This window comes from Ailuropoda melanoleuca, chromosome 16 (genome assembly GCF_002007445.2).
Source record: "Ailuropoda melanoleuca isolate Jingjing chromosome 16, ASM200744v2, whole genome shotgun sequence".
NCBI classification, from domain to species: domain Eukaryota; kingdom Metazoa; phylum Chordata; class Mammalia; order Carnivora; family Ursidae; genus Ailuropoda; species Ailuropoda melanoleuca.
The window spans coordinates 69,437,765-69,456,812 of NC_048233.1; the positions used below are offsets into that span (position 1 = coordinate 69,437,765).

A 19,048-nucleotide genomic window follows, 5' to 3' on the forward strand; every position below is an offset into this window, starting at 1 on the left:
CCTCCCAGCCCTCACAGCGAGATAATCTGGGTAGTCAGTGTCAACCTACCATTGGGTAGGGCCTCTTTTAGGTTACAGTGCTAGAGTATCATTGAGAACATATGGGATCATTTTAAGTTATTGCATTCAAACCTGAATCTAATTTGAAGCTGGCCCTATTGGGAAGGACCTAGTCTCTTAGATCTAGTTCACTAGAAAATTACATCTGGATTATCAGAAAGCCAAGTATTTTTTTTTTTTTTTTTTTTTTTTTTTTTTTTTTTTTTTGCCAGAGCAATGGACAGTTGTAGTTTCTGCCTCCTATTACCCATGCCTGACTTTCCCCCAACGTTGTTAGTCCTGGGCTATACACTCCACCTATAGGCAGAACAAATCCTGGCCATATTCTGTAACCTCACTCTCACACTCAGCCTCATGACATCATTGTTCCAGATTTAGCTCTGATCTTATGCTCCAATAGCTTATAATCTATATACTGCTTTGGAAAATAGTATCAGTTTAGTGCCAAGACCCTGCCTCCATATGTATTTGTGATCTCTTATGGGATTCCTGTCCTCTTCTACAAGTCTAAGTCTTTGGTAGTATAACATAATCCAAATTCCAGGACCGCGGGTCTAAGGACCTGGTTTGTTTCTTAAATTTCTAGATATTGAACATTATCACCTTAATCCTCATCAGAATTGATAGCCTTCTGATATACATCTCATTCAACATTAATTCAATGCTTACTGAATACCAGGGATTATTCCAGACACTCAAGATTCTGTAGTGAGTCACACAGTAAAGAATTCTCACTTCATGGAGTATCCCTCTTAGAGGGTAGACAGATAACAAACCACAAAAGATCAGGTAGAGATAAGTATTACAATGAAAATAAAAGAGTGATGAAACAGGGAATGGCTAAGGGGAAATATTACATAGATTTGGTCTAGTAAGATCCCTCTGCAAAAGAAACATTTAACTTCCATAATGACAAGAAAGAACTCAGACATGGAAAGATCTAGAAGAAAACATTCCAGGCAGAGAAGGAGCTAATTTAAAGACTCCAAGTTTGACGGAGTGCTATAGCCTAAATGTTTTTGTCCCCCCCCCCTCAAATTCATATGTTAAAATCCCAATGCCCAATGTGATGGTATTGGGAGGTGGAGCCTTTGGGAGGTACTTAGGTCATTAGGATGAAGTCCTCATGAATGGGATTTAGAAGAGGCTTCAGAGAGCTCTGTCAGTCTTTCTACGTGAAGACACAATGAGAGTCCACAACCTGGAAGAGGACCATGCTGGCTCCCTGACCTCTGACTTCATGCCTCCAGAACCATGAGAAATACATTTCTGTTCCTTATAAGCTAATTGGTCTATGGAGTTTTGTTGCAGCAGGCCAAAGAGATGAAGACAAGAAGAGTGTTATACTTAAAGAATCACGAGGGGAAGAGTTAGGCTAGTCTAGTAGGACTAAAGCAGGCAAGCATAAGAGTAGGAGATGTGGATGGAGAGTATGTCAGTTTCCTTTGGTTTTCACAACAATTATCACAGTCTGATGGCTTAAAACAGCAGAAATGGATTCTGTCTCAGTTGTGGAGGCAAGAAGCCTGAAATGGAGATGCCAGCAAGACTCTCCAGTCTTTAGGGAAGAATCCTTCCATGCTGTTTCCAGCCCTAGTGGCTCCAGGTTTTCCTTGGTTTGTGGACACATAACTCCAGTCTCCGCCTCAGCCCTCCATGGCCTTCTTCTCCTCCATATGTCTCTCCTATGGGTGGTCTTTTATAAGGACAATTGTCATTGTATTTAGGGCCCACCTGGATAATCTGGGATGTTCTCATGTCAAGGCCCTCAATTTAATTACATATGGAAAGAAAATTTTCCAAGTAAGGTCACATCCACAGGTTCTGTGGGTCTGGATGTGGACATATCTTGTAGGAAGCCACCATTCAATCCACCACAGAGAATAGGCCTGATGGGCCAGGGAAAGCAATTTCTTTGTATTCTGTATGCAGTGACAAGCTCTTGCAGAGTTTCACACTGGGAAACAATATAGTCTGATTTAGACTTTTAAACTATCACTTTGGCTATGTGTGAGAACTGATTGAAGGGATCAATGGCAGATGAGTAGTGCATGTGAGAGTGGCTTGATCTTCAGCAGCAGCTGCAAGAATAAAGAGAATTAGAAAATTAAAGATTGTTTCTGGAGGCAGCATCAAGAATATGTGCTTAGAGATTACATATGGGGATGGTGGTAAAAGAAACCCCAAAACTACCATATGCCACCTACCTAATATAGCTGTCCAACTATCATCTGCTCCTGAACTCCCCACGACCATGCTCCATATGCCTGCAGAGTATTTGTGTGAAGGGATCACCTCCACTTCCCTAGCTATTCTTAGATCCTTGAAAATATTATCCTTTCTGTTAGTCTAGACCTTGTCCTAGCTCCTATGGCTGGTTGTGCTTTGTCCAACTTTACTTCAAGAGTCTACCCTTCCCTGTGACCAATCTTGTTTTAAAACAAGGCTGTTCCAATTCTTTCTCATTCCAATGCAACTCCCTGGGGATTCCAAGCAGAATATAAGTGACTTGGCTATACCCTGAAAATGGTATACGATTCAAATTCTACCCTGAAATGTCAGAGATGCCTGTGTTCTCCACAGGTCAAGGTGACTGAAAGCTCTCTGGGAATAGGTCTAACAAAGTTTCAGAGCCTCATTATACAATAATTACTATGTCAGTGGCCTGCATGTGTTCTGTACTTAAACCTCTACAGAACTATAGCTTCCAGATTGTCTTTTTACTTTAGGGACCCCTTTTGAATACACAAAGAGATTGGCCTAATAAAAATAATACCTCTTCTCTTAATTATGGTTTTTTTTGAAGAAATTATGATTTCAAGTCAAGTATAATTTATCTCCTTCAATAATTCAAGTATAATCTATCTCCTTCATTAGATTGAAGTTCTGATAGAGCACAGAGTCTTCGAGTGTTCTGAGTAATTCACTAAAGGTAGAAATAAGAGATGGCACTATGCTTTAGTTTGTAAATTCAAGTCCCTTCATAAAAGCCAAAGTTTCATCTTGAGCAAGCCATTTTATGGGAATGTGGCTGGCAGCCTAATAATATACTGTTGGGTTCTAGGGGATTAATAAAACAACATGAGATCCCTGTCAGTATCCCTGACCTTAGGCTGTTCCTCAATGAGCTAGCTGCTCCCATAAGACGTTCCAGAGCGTCTCCACAGTATTTCTTCTCGTAAGTGCCTGTCAAGCTTATTTTAAATAAGCTGAACTTTTCAGAATGATTTTAACTTCCAGTTTTGATTTCAAAACCCCATTTATCTGCAACCATATTTTCGATTTATCAATTATGGTATGTAATTTGTTCTTTTGTCCTTTAAATGCAAGGGAAACTTTAAGACTTAGTATTCTAAAACCAACAGTATTTAGAAATAGTCTTATTAAAGCAAGCTTAAAACATACCAAGAAAATAGAGGCATACCTCAGAGATACTGAAGGTTCAGTTCCAGACCACCACGATGAAGCACGTAATGCAACGAAGCACATCAAATGAGTTTTTGGTTTCCCAGTACATATAAATTTACATTTATACTACACTTTAGTCTGTTTAGTGTACAATAGCATTGTCTAAAAGATATACATATCTTAATTAAGAATGTTATTGCTAAAAAACCTTAACCATATTTGAGCTTTCAGCAAGTTGTAATCACTGATCAAAGATCACCATAACACATATAATAACAAAAAAGTTTGTAATAGTGTGAGAATCACCAAAATGTGACAGAGATATGAAGTTAGCAAATGTGGTTGGAAAAATGGCATCAACAGCCTTTCTTGATTCTTGCCACAAACTTTCAATTAAAAAAAAAAAAAGAAAAAAATCAAAACCACAACTCAGTATCTGTGAAGCACAATAAAGCAGAGCACAATAAAATGGAACATGCCTGTACATTCCCAGGCACGTGAAAATTTGGCAAGGGTGAAGAGAAGAGCTGCTGCTCTCTGGCTCCGGATTAGAACATTTGTGCATCTGAAAGACCTTTAATGTTATCCAATATAATCCAAAGTGGCAATGCTATAGAGATATAGGTCACCAACCTAACATCCATCAGCAAATGGAAAAATGTTGTCAATGTCTATATGGATGTTTAGTTCTATTCTTACGTTGGGTTTGTTTAAATGAGGGCTTATTGTCCTCATCATGAAACCTCCACTCTATCAACTGTTGGTTAAGAGTAGAAAAAGAGCATGAGAGAAAAAAAAAAAAAAGAAAACCCAATAACTCCTAGTTGATGAATATTCATCTCTTTATTCATTCATTTACTCATTAACTAATTATTTTGTTATCTTTGTGTCACCTAAACCTTACTGAGCATAAAATGATTAAGTGGGAATTGGGCAGACGGTGGCATTGGGTGGATCTTAATCATGCTGCACTGTAGAACAGTGAAGTCCCTAAGTCTACATAGAGGGAAAATCCCCTTGCAGATGGAAATTTGGTCATTGATTTTTTTTTTTTTTTCCTTTCACACTCAAGAGTCTGAAATCCTCCTTCCATTGCAACTGCTTGGAGAATCCTGATTAGGACAGAACTCTCAGATGTCGGGGAGAATTTTCAAATTGGAGTTAGAGAAGCCATTCCCAGGTTAATGAGCACAGAGCAGCAGGCATTTTGAGGAGTTTATTTGGAGAAAGGAAACGTCTGCAGAAATCAAGTGATTAAGATGTGATACTCAAAGCGAACTCTGAGCGATCTCATTAGCAGAGACTAAGAATAGTCTACAAATGTAATAAGAGCCCTGATACAAGGTCACAAACATCTCAATGCAGGCCAGCTGTGTGGGACCCAGTGAGGAGAAAGATGGAGAACCTGATTGGACCAGATCAGGAACTCTTCCCTAGGAGAGAGCAGAGTTTCTTCCCACGTCCTAAGGGAGGAAGAACCAGAATGCACATGAAACTTTGCATTGCATATTATTCATAGTTCTCCAGATGTGCTTACGTATATTAAAATGTAGATATTTTTATTCCATGATATAGATTCAATTATTCCCAATTAATTTAAGTAACTCCTGTACAGAACGTCACTTTCTCACAGATTTTCCTTCAGAAACTTCCCTAAAAGGACCCCTTACTCACCTGCACAGAGTGACTCATCTCCTCTCTCTGACATCTCATTATTTACTTCTTTTTAAAACTATATTCCTGCCTTCAGAAGAATATAAGCTTCATGAGTAGAGGGAAATTACATAGCTTGTTCACAATCTTATTTCCTGAGCCTAGAGTAATGTTTGGCACAAAAGTGACCCAAATAATTACTAAATGAAAAAAAAATGAAGAACCGTTTTCATGTCTTCATAAAATCACTACTTAAACTATACCTTTCTGCATTATTGTATGAATGAGAATATTGAAATGGAGGTTTGGGCTAAGGAACTAAGACACAGTAGATGATATATTCTAAAGAGGGCAGAAATTTACAGTGGGGATAGTCATATGTTTGCACAGCTCATAACCTCTTACACAGAGCAAAGACATCAATGAACCAGGATTTCTTTGGAGAGAGCTATCTTGTGAGTCCCATTTCTAAGGAAAGTGGTGAGTCGTCTCTACATCCTAACCCTTAGCTTAGTTAGAGAGGGACTTCAGGAAGATCATTAGAGGATTTTTTTGAGGGAATTGTCAGTGGGTTATGACTTACTATCACCAATACCAAGACCAATTCCCAAAAGAATTCCAAGGGCTCCTATCCCTTACATCAAGACTAAGGATAGGGCTGTGATGGCACAGTGGAGTAGACATTGGAGGGTAGTGTCTAAATTCCATCTGAAAAATCTCAAAAGCAAGTGGCCAAGTGTTGACCACACATATGAGAGAGTTGATGAGACAGTCTTAAAGATATTTTAGATTCTGTGTAAAAGGGTTGCCTGAAGAAGTAAACAGCTTCCCGCAGGAAATCTGAAAGTATTTCTGGATGTTGGAGAAAGTGATATGCCAGGGAAGAGAGTCTCACTCTCACCAAGGCAAATTTGGGCGGAGTCAGAGAGAAGGGGGGGAGATCACCAAAGAACACAGACCCAGGGAAGTTACTCTAAGAAAGTCAATTTCAAATGTCTGGCAAACCCAAAGATACTGATGTCAACTGAAGACAGTACCAGGCAAGTAAATGCTATTCCACCCAACACTTAACCTATTTTCCCTAACCATGATAATAAGTAAGAGTCAGAATTAGGAGTAGGCAGATGAGAAAAGAGAAGGAAGAGAAGGTTCTGTGACAATATAGAGAAGAAACTAGTCCTGTCCATTCCCCATTCTGTGACATCAGGCTTACTATCTGAAATCAGGCCTGTGTTGTGGAAGGCAGGAATCTTAATATTGAAATGAGTTCAAAGTTTTGAATATTATATAATTTGGATATGTCAATTACTTACCATGGTGCCTTACATTACATAAACATTTCCAGAAAGTTTTTGTCTAGGGACAAAAGCAAAACTGATCCCAATGAGTAAATTTTAAATGTGAGGGGAAAATGAAATTGCCTTATAATTACATCCACAGTTTGTATTCATTCAAAATAATAGTTATAATAATTTTACTGATTTCAAAATCACAGTGGGGCCACAGTATGAACTTTCAGATATAAATCCCTCTCAAATATTAAGTTTCAAATTTTAACCTTATTTCTGTCCGATTTTGCTTCACATTTTGCTAATGATTGATAATGAAGACAATAGCAGTTAAATAAATCATTAACTTGAGAACAGGGCTCCGGGGTTGATACATATAAATTATTTTATAATCAACAACAAACAATGTTTAAATATTTTCTAAAAGAGCTCATGACAGAAGGGTACATTCAGGATTTCTTCTGAAAATTAGAGGCAATAAGTCTTGTCATATTGTCTGGAAAGACTACTACTCTACAGAACAATTTAAGGAACTTGGAATGAGATAAAATATCTATGTATATTTTATGTGTGTATATATGTGTAGATGTGAGAGGGGTAAAATACATAAGACACAGAGTTTAGGAAAATACAAAACAGTAAATACTTTTGGTAAAAAATAGGCATTACAAAGGACCTCTCCCATTCTAGTAGAATACTACTTGTTAACCTCAATGGGTCTTTGTGAGTTCTCCTGTTTTTATAAAATAGTAGACCAGAAAGAATTGTGTTTGGTTGCCCACATTTTCCCTTTTCTTGACTCTTTTCATGGGAGTGTTTGAAACATCAATTTCCTGTAATAAAGAATCATCAACTGATCTGACTGGTCAAAAAGTTGAAAAATAGGCAAGTTGCATATTTATCCCAATTTAGTATTGGTGTCTTTAAAAGCTGGCAAGCCAAGAGAAATGCTATTTAGAAGCATTATTAATAGGAAAAAAGCCCAAACACTAACATCCTAATTTATGTGGACAAAATTCCCCCTAATTAGAAGTCTTTTGTTCCAACTCATGTCCTCACACCAACTGATCTGAAAATATTGCCACATATTCATGCTTTGTCCAGAGCTACAGAGACGAAAGCAATTGAGATTGTGATAGGTTTTGTCCCTTCCTCATTATTGACTTGAAATCCTAGAAACCATTGCTGATGATGAGGAAGAAAAATGGTGAAGCAAACCAAAGGTAGTATTTTTACCCTCACACTTGTCCCTCAAGACCAGAAAAACTCTATAAAAACTAATTTGGCTAAAACTCAGTATTTTAAATATTCATGAATGACTGCAAGGGGACAATGGGTCATATTCATCATTCCATTTATTTAACTTCTTATCATCATCATCATCATTTTATTATCTGAAAAACTGGTTCTGGGAAAAAAAAAAAAAAAGACTAACCACTTGATCATTATGGTTCCAGATGTCATTTCCAGCCCCAGTTTTGTTGTCTCCTCTCCAGGGACTCAGTCTGTTTGACCTCCATTAGCTCATAAACATCCCTGATGCAAACTCTCTTCAGCTTTGCTTTCCTTCTGGCATTTTTCTTTGGTGGAAAGGTTAAAGGAAAATGGGTTCTAATAATTTCTGGTACAGAACTAGAGACAGACACAAATGGAATGTATTAAAAAAAAAAAATGCCTCCTTTAGGCCCAGGGTAAGAGGGAGAGCAACCTGTTTGATTATCTTTGCCCTCTCTGGAAGACTAATAAAATTTCTTCCCACTATTCTAGGAGTTAGCAGGTTGCTCTAATTATTCTTTCGCCTGCGTAGCAAGCTTCCTGAAGAAACCTGCAAGGGTTTTGTCATCTTTGTAGTCACATGTTCTTCTGCCTATTTCCTTGTTTTGTTGTGTCTGTTAGGGCCAAGTACTACACCAAACTCTTTATGTAAGATATGTCATTTCCATCCACTTTGATGACAAAGAAATAGTGACTTAAGAAGGTTAACCCACTCAGCCAAAGCTGGTAAGTAGCAGAGCCAGCTTTCTTGTCCAGCCTGTCCAGATTCAAAGATGAGGCACTTTAACGTGTATTTTTAAGTACCTGCTCAGAAAGAAAGGCGTGGACAATCTTTACTGTGATCATTTTCATGAAACGGGATTGAACTCCCAACTTCCTCATAGCCTTTCTGGATGAGATGTTCTCATTTGCCATCTCACCCTGTCTACAAGCTTCATTTTCCCTCTAATCACGTCCACTACCTATCTCTTCCATCTTTTGTCTTCTATTATAGTTTTGTTAAAGGGCAGCAACCATATTGCACCTAGTTTTGATTAAGCAGGCATGCCATTTGTCAGGGAGCCAAGTAAGAAAAGTCCTTATAGTGGTCCCCTTAAGCCACTGCTTGGCATGTTTCCCAGAAAGCACAGTGCATCTTATCCATACCCAATCCACCATACCATGTGCAAGAACATTTATTCCCATTAAAAGTTTCAGATCTATTTTGAACCAAATTTTATAATATAGCCCAGAGAGAATGATAGTTTCACATTATCTTGAAGGTTTGATTTAAATAAGGATTGGCAGTCTCTCAGAGGGTTTGGAACAAAGTGTGAGGCATTTCAAAAGGAGTCACCACATCCTTTGATGTTCTAAATCTCTTCCGATTCCTACTGGAGGTGAGAGTAAGGTAAAATAAACTCCCTCTTAAAGAAATCACTGGGTTGTAACACATCTACACTATAAAGACATTTGGTGGCAAAGTATCGAGTATATACATTGAACTGTGGCTGATTTCGGTTCTATGGTAGGATGTGAAATTAAAAGAAATTATACATACATACTTGTATCTATATATGTGTGAATATATGTATATTCTCAAATTCAATATGTTGTTATATATCAATTGGACTGTAAGTTGCTTCTAGAGTCAATATATTTTATGAATAGAAATTGCTTGTAATAGCATAACAGCAATTATGGTTACCTGGTTAGAAATACCAAGTAAAAGAAAACTCTCAAGCCATGTGTGGTAGACACAATTCTAAGAGGACCCCAAGCCACACTACTGTATGCTCTCCCCACCCTCTGAGTCAGAGCAGGGTTTGTAACTTGCTTCCAACCAGTGTTAAATTACAGAAGTGGTGGGATAGTCACTATCTTGATTGGAGTACATTATACAGCAAAGGTAACAGGAGGTCACTCCTATGATTACATGATACTATGTAAGATCTATCTTAGAGACTGTAGCAAGAGAGTCACCTGCTGGTCGTAAAGAACTAAGCTGCCATGTTTTCATAAAGAGCCATGTGGTAAGAAATTGTAAGTGGCCTCTAGTGGCTGAGCATGTGGCCCAGCTGATAGCCAGCAATAAAGCCAGGACCTCAGTCCTAAGCTACAAGGAATTGAGTCTTGCCAATAATTACTTAAACTTAGAAAAGAACCCCAAGTTCTACCTAGAGCCTGGCCAATACTTTGAAGCCCTCTGAAAACCTGAACTGAAGACCCATTCAAGCTGTGTCGAGTCCTGTCCCCAGAAACTGAGATAATAAATATATGTTGTTTAAAGCTAATACATTTATAGTAATTTATAACACAGCAATAGAAAACTTAGATATATAAATATATTTTTCCCTATTTATTTCCTGAAATTGTAGGGCCCACATTTCAATCATTAGCAAAAGTATCTCCTTTCGATAATACAGTAGAATATGAACAGACAATGTTCTTCAGGGGGAAAAAAGACACCCTAAATTAGATACTACAGATTATGAATTAAGTGGGCATATGTATGTCCTGTAGATACTGCAAGAACAATTTACAATTGATATCAATCTGGTAACTAAGTTCAGGGCATACCAAAGTAGGGTACAAATATATTTCCCCAGGAATCTTAAAAATATAAAAATAAAATCACCCTCAAACCAAATATATATACAGGTATTTATTGGAAAACATTGAATCATGCAAATATAACCTAAAGGAACTTATTCTGTTGTTGGCGAAAGTATGAGCATGTGGAAAAAAAATGACATATAACCAAGTGTATCATTTTCACGTGTGTATCTTTTTTTTTTTTTTAAAGATTTTATTTATTTATTTGATAGAGGCAGAGACAGCCAGCGAGAGAGGGAACACAAGCAGGGGCAGTGGGGGAGGAAGAAGCAGGCTCCCAGCAGAGGAGCCTGATGCGGGGCTCGATCCCAGAACGCCGGGATCACGCCCTGAGCCAAAGGCAGACGCCCAACCGCTGTGCCACCCAGGCGCCCCTCACGTGTGTATCTTGATGTGTGTCTATGTCTATCTGTGTATGGGTCTGCAAGTGTCTTTATGCTGCAGTTGTAGGCGTCTATGTATGCCTCTGTGTATCTCTGTGTGTGTCTGTGTATATGCCTTTATGTTTGTTTATTTGTTTCTGTGTATGTGTGTTGTGGGAGTCTCCGTGTGTATCTGCATGGGGGGCAAAGCATGTGTACATGTCTGTGTGTGTCTGTGTGTCCATGTATGTGAGGGGGCCTGGGGAAAAAAGGGAAATAAAGGACAAATACACCCCTTTAGAGGCCTTTATAAATATATAAGCAATAGAGAAGAAAAAACAAACAAAAACCATTGACTTTGAACTCTGCAATCTAGTGTTAGTTCTAATTCTGCAATATACAGTTGACCCTTGAACAATGTGGGGTTAGGCGCACCGATCCCCCACACAGTCAAACATCCGTGTATTACCTTTGACCTCCCCAAAACGTAACTACTAATAAACCACAGCTGACTGGAAAACTTACCAAAAACATAAACAGTTGGTTAATACATATTTGCATATTATACGTATTATATACTATATTCTCACAATAAAGTAAGCTAAAGTAAAATATGTTAAGAAAGTCAAAGAAAAGCAAATACATTTACAGTACTATGTCATATTTATATAAAAAAAAAAGCTGCATATAAGTGGACCTACACAGTTCAAATCCATGTTGTCTAAGAGTCAACTCTATTTGTTCTGTGACTTTGGTAACCTACTTCAGTTCTTAGTCTTATTTTTCCTATATAAAAATTAATTAGATGACAAAAATTAAAACCATCCCCCTGCTGGTACAACCACTTTAGAATACTGTTTGTTTGTCGTTAATAAAGCTGAACATACTCACACCTATAACCGAATAATTCCATCCTAGATATCTATCACCAACACAAATGTGTACAGATCTTTAACAAAGCCACATGTTAGAATGCATAGAGCCTCAGGGTTTAGTCCTCAGAGACCCAAACTAGAAATGTCCCAACAAACATCAACACATGAATGGATCGACTGTGGCATATGCACCTAATAGTACATAATACAGAAATGTGAATAAGCAACCTATGGTCTCACAATAATATGAATGGGTTTCACAAATATAGTGGGAACACAAGAAGCTGGATGCAAAAAGAGCATCATATGATTTAAATAAAGTACACAAACAAGCAAATATAATCTATATAGGCAAACATAAAAAATATCTGGTCCCTTAGAAGTCCTGACAGTGATCATCCATGGGGAGTGCACAAGGAGACAACTGACATAAGGATATTTGTCAGCTTCCTACTGTGGACACTATTTATCCATGTGCATTTAATTTATAAAATGCCATGGATATGTATGCTTCGGATATGTGTACTTTTCTTGTTAGAATATTAAATATTAATGTAAATTTTTTTAAAACTCTCGTAGTGGCAGGCAACAGTCTAATCCATATGAATGTGATGTGAACAAGTTGCAATGCTGCTGCCCTAGAAGAAAATGGTTTTCCAACTGGGTAATGACGACTACATGGTCATGAAATCAATTTATGGATCATGACCTGCATTAAATAAAATGAAAGTGAAGAGAACAGAAAATATCAGAGTGCATCACACAGTGGAAATTGTTTTGTGATATACATGTGTTTTTAATTGGGCTATTAATATATGTGTTTACAACTGGGTGGAGATGTAAAATGTACTTTTATTATGGGTCGCAGTCAAAAAAGGGGTGAAATTATCACAAGGACATACCCATGATATAAGTTTACAGAGCAGCATCCTAGGCTCCCTGAATGCACCTGAATATCCCGTCCCCACATTATGACCCCTTGGGCCAGAGAATTCACTCATTTCACATCAACCAAGTGAAGAGTCATTTCAATGGGAGAATCCCAGAGTACAACAAAACACTTTTACTGTATATCCATCAGTAATACCAACCACTGGATCTATCACTCCTGCCCATTTGCCAGAACACCTGAAACTTTCCGCCCAGTGTATGTATGGCCTAGAATTCTGCAAATTCCTACCACAACAGGGAAAACTGCTGTCTTCCAAATGGAAGGTTTGCCTTGAAGGTTCACAGACTCTGTTTCAACCATTTTTCCCTGTAACATTGTAGCAGATGTAGCAAGTGGTAGCACTGTGTATCAGCGAAGATGTGGAATGGAAAATATTACTCATTTGCATATTCCCAAAATAATGGGATGAAGATAATAATTAATAGCTATTTTTATACCCCTTGATTTAATTAATTCCAGCTAAGATGTTTGTAAACATGTATGTTATGTTTGGATAAATGTGTCAATGTGAAAATTAGTCACTAATACAAGGCACTAAGGAAAAATACAAAAAGCCGCTAGCAGAAGGCGGGCCTAGGTAGTTCCCCATTTTCCAGTGTGGGACATGTTTACCCACAGAAATCAGTAGTGGTGATATTCTATGACAAAACAGGCTCTGGAGAGACGGCAGGGAAGCAGCATCGGCAGAACAAAGGGGTGGACCACTGCGTGGGGTGAGGCTCATTACTGGAGTCCTGGTAAAATTCAGATGAATGCAGGGTAGAAAAGGGCCATGTCTTGAGGTGAGGGCCATTTCACTTCAAACCCACTTATGCATAATAATCTTTCCCAAGGAAAGGAGATTTGAAATATGGAAACAGGAGAGGGAACATAACTGGAGAGGGAGCCTGGTTTATGGAGGGACAGAATTATCCCAAGGCTCTTGGCACAATCAAATGGAGACTAGATGGTGTTGAAAGAAGGACAATGACAAGAGACAACGATGGACAATGTTTAAAGGGACAATGACAAGATGTGCAAGATCATTAAAAGACTAATTTTTTAAGAGAAAGCCATTTAGACTGGACTCATCGTGACAAAGAGCGAAAAGAAAAGGGGTTCTGCATAGGGATGCATTGGCCAAAGGAGCACCATGGTTTGGAACTGAGGGGCTCTCTGAGGTTTGCTCTAGTTTGGCTCCAAACCTCCTGATGTTTCAAGTCAATGAACCCACTTCACATCTGTGTGGATTCATCATATTAAATAGAAGGAAAGGGCCCTGAAAATCTCCACAGTATGCAGGGGCATTCCTTTGAGCTTATTAAAGCTGGAAGCACAGAGGACAAAGGCTTCCTGCGTTCTAGGCAGCCAAAGGCTCCTGCTCTGTGAAGGGTCAGATGGGGAAGAGAGACCTCATATAGGAGTTAATGATCACAGTCCCACTTAGCTAATTAATGCACTGACTCATGCGGTGTGAGGACACAACTTAAAAGGCTCCATACCAGCTGAGAAGTCTGGGCTGGGGGAGGAAGGGAACAGGGAATCTTTTACATAACAAGAATGAAGGAGAATCTTTAATTTTCTGTTAATTACATCTTTTAAATGTATAATTTCTGAGCAGTGCAGGTAGGCAAAATCAAATCACTGTGGCCATGACACTGTGGTTCCATTTTAATTAAAAGCCATCACCTTTCCATTACCTCACAGAAGGGCAAAAACTGGAGTCACCTGGATCTCAAATTTACTCCAGCTTTTCCCTTTTAACTTTTGAATGAGCAACTCTAACCGTTGACGTCTATAAAATAGCTGCAATAAAACATTTTCGTTCACAATAACATAAAAATGAATGAGTACACAACCCCATGGACTGACATACCTTTATATAAATACAATTATATACATTGTATGTGAATATCAGGTCCTGGGAATATATAATATTGGGAATTATTTGTCTGAGGCACTGGAAGTTCTAAGTAGGACCCTGGTGTTCCAAAAGAGTTTGTGTACCCTGTTAACTAACCAACTGGCCAGTCAGTGGTGGGGGGGTGTTCTTTCCACAGACGCAGTTTCAATATTATTCCATAGGAGTGAAATTCTGGCATAGGAGAGGATATAAGATATTAATATATATGCATCTATTATTTAAAAACCCTGCCTAGGGGATTCTTAGAGCATATGAGATAGAGTTTTGGTGAATAAATATTTGGGAGGTGGAGAGAGTCAACCCTAAAGTATGAAAATTATCTGAAATAAACTTATTTAATTATCAAGTTTTCACCATAGTTATGTGCAAATTATGTATTTTAGAGGTATAATGGCTGTGTGTGTAAATACAGCACACATATATGTATATATTTTGTATATATTTGCAATGTAATACTTTGATGAAGTCTGCTCAACATGCTATGTTTATAGTTGGGAAAAACAAGCACATGTTTGTCCACTGAGATTCCGTTTCTTTTTCTGTTGTAAAGAGTTATAATCCGTTATCTACTATGGATCTTACCCTCTAACTGCCTTGGCCAAATCTAGTCTCCTACTTAAAAGAAAAAAAAAGATATAAATTTACATCACTGCTAAAATTCACACTTCACATCATTTCCTTATATGTACTAATTATATATAAAGGCAGGTCATTTTGTTTCAACCAAACCCCAGACTAGTGCTGATTACTGCTATATTATTAGAATGTTAATTTGGGAACTTTCTAATTGTCTTTCCCTTTTGCAGACACAAGCTAATGTTAGACTTTAGTTATGAGACACATTTAATTTCTTTTGTGTAAAGGAAACACCAGTAATGCTGGCGTGGCTTCATGATAATATAATGCACAGAGCAGTCCCTGATAAAGCCTGAACGTGAGGTATTATTAAATACAGAGTCCCGTTTTTGACTGTGCCAAAAGCCTACCTAGAGGGGTGGTACGTGTGAATGGGCTTCTGCTTATGAATATTTGTGTATGTCCTCCTGCAACCCAACACACACATATGAATTGTTAGAAGGAAGTAGAAACAGTTTACCCGATGAGTCATCACACAATCCCTGCTTTGTTCCAGTGTAGTCATGGCTGCACATTAATTTGGATGCTAACTCTGTTCCAGTGGTAAACACAAAAGCAGAGAACCTTGTGCACCCAAGGAGATGTTTTAAAGGGCTCACTTAGGGAAAACATCTGCAGTGCCTATTTTAAATCAAGGCCTCAAAAATACATCTTTGGTGAAAGTAAGCTACTCATTGCCCAGTGAACTAAAGGGGCATATGCCTCACAGCGAAGCTACATTAAGAGAGAAGAAAAAGTAGAATTAACCAGAGAGGAAAGGAAAAGAGGATGGAAGGAAAAGTGAGATAAAGAATGGAGGACATTCCAGAAATATCATATCTATCGGGGGGGTGCAATGGAAGCTATGCTAATGTCTCCAGGGTTAGGCAGATGCTATAAGAAATCCGAGGTCTAGGGGTGCCTGGGTGGCGCAGTTGTTAAGCGTCTGCCTTCGGCTCAGGGTGTGATCCCAGCATTCCGGGATCAAGCCCCACATCAGGCTCCTCCGCTGGAAGCCTGCTTCTTCCTGTCCTACTCCCCCTGCTTGTGTTCTCTCTCCCTTGCTGTCTGTCTCTGTCAAATAAATAAATAAATAAATAAATAAATAAATAAATAAATAAAAAATCTGAGGTCTATTATAAGCCTTTCTTATTGCTAAGAAATTAGAAATCCAAGGTATGAGGAAAGAATCTGGTCGCCAAGTGGGAGTTTACCTGTGGATTTACAATTCTGCCTCTGGAAATTTCAGGCTCACTTTATCTTCCCAACACATGAACAAGAAATAAGAGGAGAGTATTTTTATTCACAATGTGATAGATATAATTTTAGTTTGAAGAGGATGTCTGTGATTACCCTTTTCAGAGACTATGCTTTAAGGTAAAGCATGCTGCTTTATTTGCAGGACTTCTCAGAGACTTTTACATGCTAATGACCTTTCCAAGGTGGGGGAGGCAAGTAATATATAGTGAGAAAGTGGATCAAGCCTCCCTTTATCCAAAGCATTTACATTTATTTTTACTCCCCAAAGCTTATTTTAGGAAAAGCTGAATTTAACTTTCAGTTAAGATACCTAACAGTATCTTACACTAAAAAGAACTCATTATTTGTAAAAGCCATAAAAAAAAATAAAAACTTCTGAAAAAGTTATTCTAGTGTCACTTTAGGAATTGATTTTTATATTGTTTGTTGGAGTTTAGTAATTATTGTAACAATCAAACTTGATCAGAAACTGATTTATATTGGTTTTTTGTTGTTGTTTCTGCATATTGATATCATTTACTTAATGCATGAAATAAAATTGCTTGGAAATTCAGCATTAAATTTAGCTTGAAAGATTAAGACATTTGAACTTAGAAAAGCAGGGTGGAAATGTTTGAATAAAAATCCTAGTAATAACTACAATCATCTAGAGACTTGCAGATCTAGGGCACTGCTTTTTGCTAGACCTATTAATTAAATGAGGCAATGCATTAAAATGGTTTACATTGTACTTGACACATATAAACCAATGAGTAGTAGTTATTTTCATGTACTATTGATATTTTTATATCATAGATACATTAAATAATGGGATCTTTATGAGTATGGAAATGACTTCCTAGAAATAAGGAAAGGGAACTAAGTGGTAACCTTATGTGCAAATAGAGTATTTGCAGAGGTCATCAGTTTCAAATGAGGTCATTAGTGTGGGCCTCAGTCTGAAAGGACAGGTATCCTCCCATAAAGGGGAAATTTGCATGAAGACAGACAATCACAGAGGGGTGATTACGTGAGGACTTACAGGGCAGAGAAAGCCACTGGCTGCAGTGATGCATCTACAAGCCAAGGAACGCCAAGGATTGCCAGGAAACACTAGAAGGTAAAGGAGGCATGGAAAGATTCTTCCCTAGAACAGTCACAGAGAGCATGGTCCTGCTCACACCTTGACTTCAGACTTCCAGCCCCCAGACTGCGAGGCAAGACGTTTGTGTTGTTTGAAGCCACCCAGTTTTGGTGGTTTGTTCCCACAGCCCTAGAAACAGCTACACTGTGTTGGCCGTTTTCTTTGTATTACTTGTTACAGCTGTAATTATTACTTGGTTTATTATTGCCTATTTTCAACCTAGAGTGGAAACTTCACGAGGGGCAGGGATCTTGCCTATGTGGTTATCTGTCATATCTCCTGGTTCTAAGAGAGGGTCTGGCATAGATTCGTTGCTCAATATATACACAACAAATTGATGAGTGGTACGATTGAAGGGAAACACTGATCAAGCCTTAAGGACAATCAACAAGAACACCTACAACCATGCATTACTAGTTTCTGTATTTGCTTGTTTGCTTTCTCTACTCTAAGGATCCTTTAAACCTAATCCTTCCCAGGAGTACAATTAATTGTGTGACTCTGTCTACAAAGGTCTTTAGATTGTTAGGGGACTAAAACCCCAGTGGATCTTACTTAGTGCTCAGATGATGATACTTATAGACCATCAGTGACGTTCCATAGGAAGAGGAAAAAGCAAAGAATCCTTTGGAAGAAAAGCATGGTAAAAATAGAAAATACTTTCTGCCACATATTCCACACATGTGCCATGGTCTAGGTCAGTTGTTGATGGGAAACGTGATCACAGGTATTTTTAAACCAAGACACTCAGTACATAGAGTAGTGAAATACATTACCTCTCTTTCATTTGGGAGGCTGTGAGGTATCAGGATTAAAAACATAGGTTCTGGAGTGACAGAATCTTCGTTAGAGTTCAGGCTCCCTTACGTACAAACTGTGTGACCTGTACAAGTTGCATTCTCTTTGAGGCCTCGGTTTCTCCCACCCCTTACTCTTTGGGGGGGGGAAGCAAGAAACAATAGTATCTACCCTAAAATGTGGATAGGAAAATGATGATGTTTGCAAAGTACTAGCACACTGCGTGACACATAGTAAAAATGCAGTAAATGTTGTTATTCTGAGAGTTCTTTGGTCACAGAATCCACTAATAAATACAAACTTAAAATCCATTCTTTAACTCACACAAGAATGAAATATTGCAGGCCCACAATGGAAACCTATTTTCCTTCTGTTGGCCTTGACCACTAACTGAAGGTTAACTGATTTTAATGAACTTGCAGACCAGGAGTCACATCAATATATAGAAGTCATATTTTCTGGGTTGTTGTTTAATCCCCAAATAACTGATTTATCTCAAAATGCTAAAGAAACATGAAATAATCCTTCTCAAAATTGTCATCTGAGCCTGTTAGAAGGCTAAAGACATCAACATTTCATGATGAATCTAAAGGGGGATTCAGCTCTGTGTGTGTGACATTTTCAATTTTTTTCTGCATGAAGCTGTATTTATGAAGCAGACACAGGAAGAGTCTCATGGGTGTTTTTAAATTTTCTTCCTATGCTATAACCATAACAGCAGTCTAATATTTGACCATATGATGATACTAATCACAGAGACAAAGGAAAAAGTGCAAGAATCACAACAACAACCAATGGATTTTTTTTATTGCATTATAGCTGATAAAGTATTTTTCTACTCATTAGCTTACTTGATTCTCCCAGAAGACAGGTCAAATAA

The 19,048-nt window shown here is 38.1% G+C and overlaps 1 protein-coding gene across 5 annotated transcripts in view; it reads right to left on the reverse strand.

Annotated features, from left to right (window-relative positions):
- The window catches only part of LRRC4C (leucine rich repeat containing 4C), a 156,861-nt gene that overhangs the window by 28,414 nt on the left and 109,399 nt on the right, over positions 1–19,048 (reverse strand). The window lies entirely within an intron of this gene.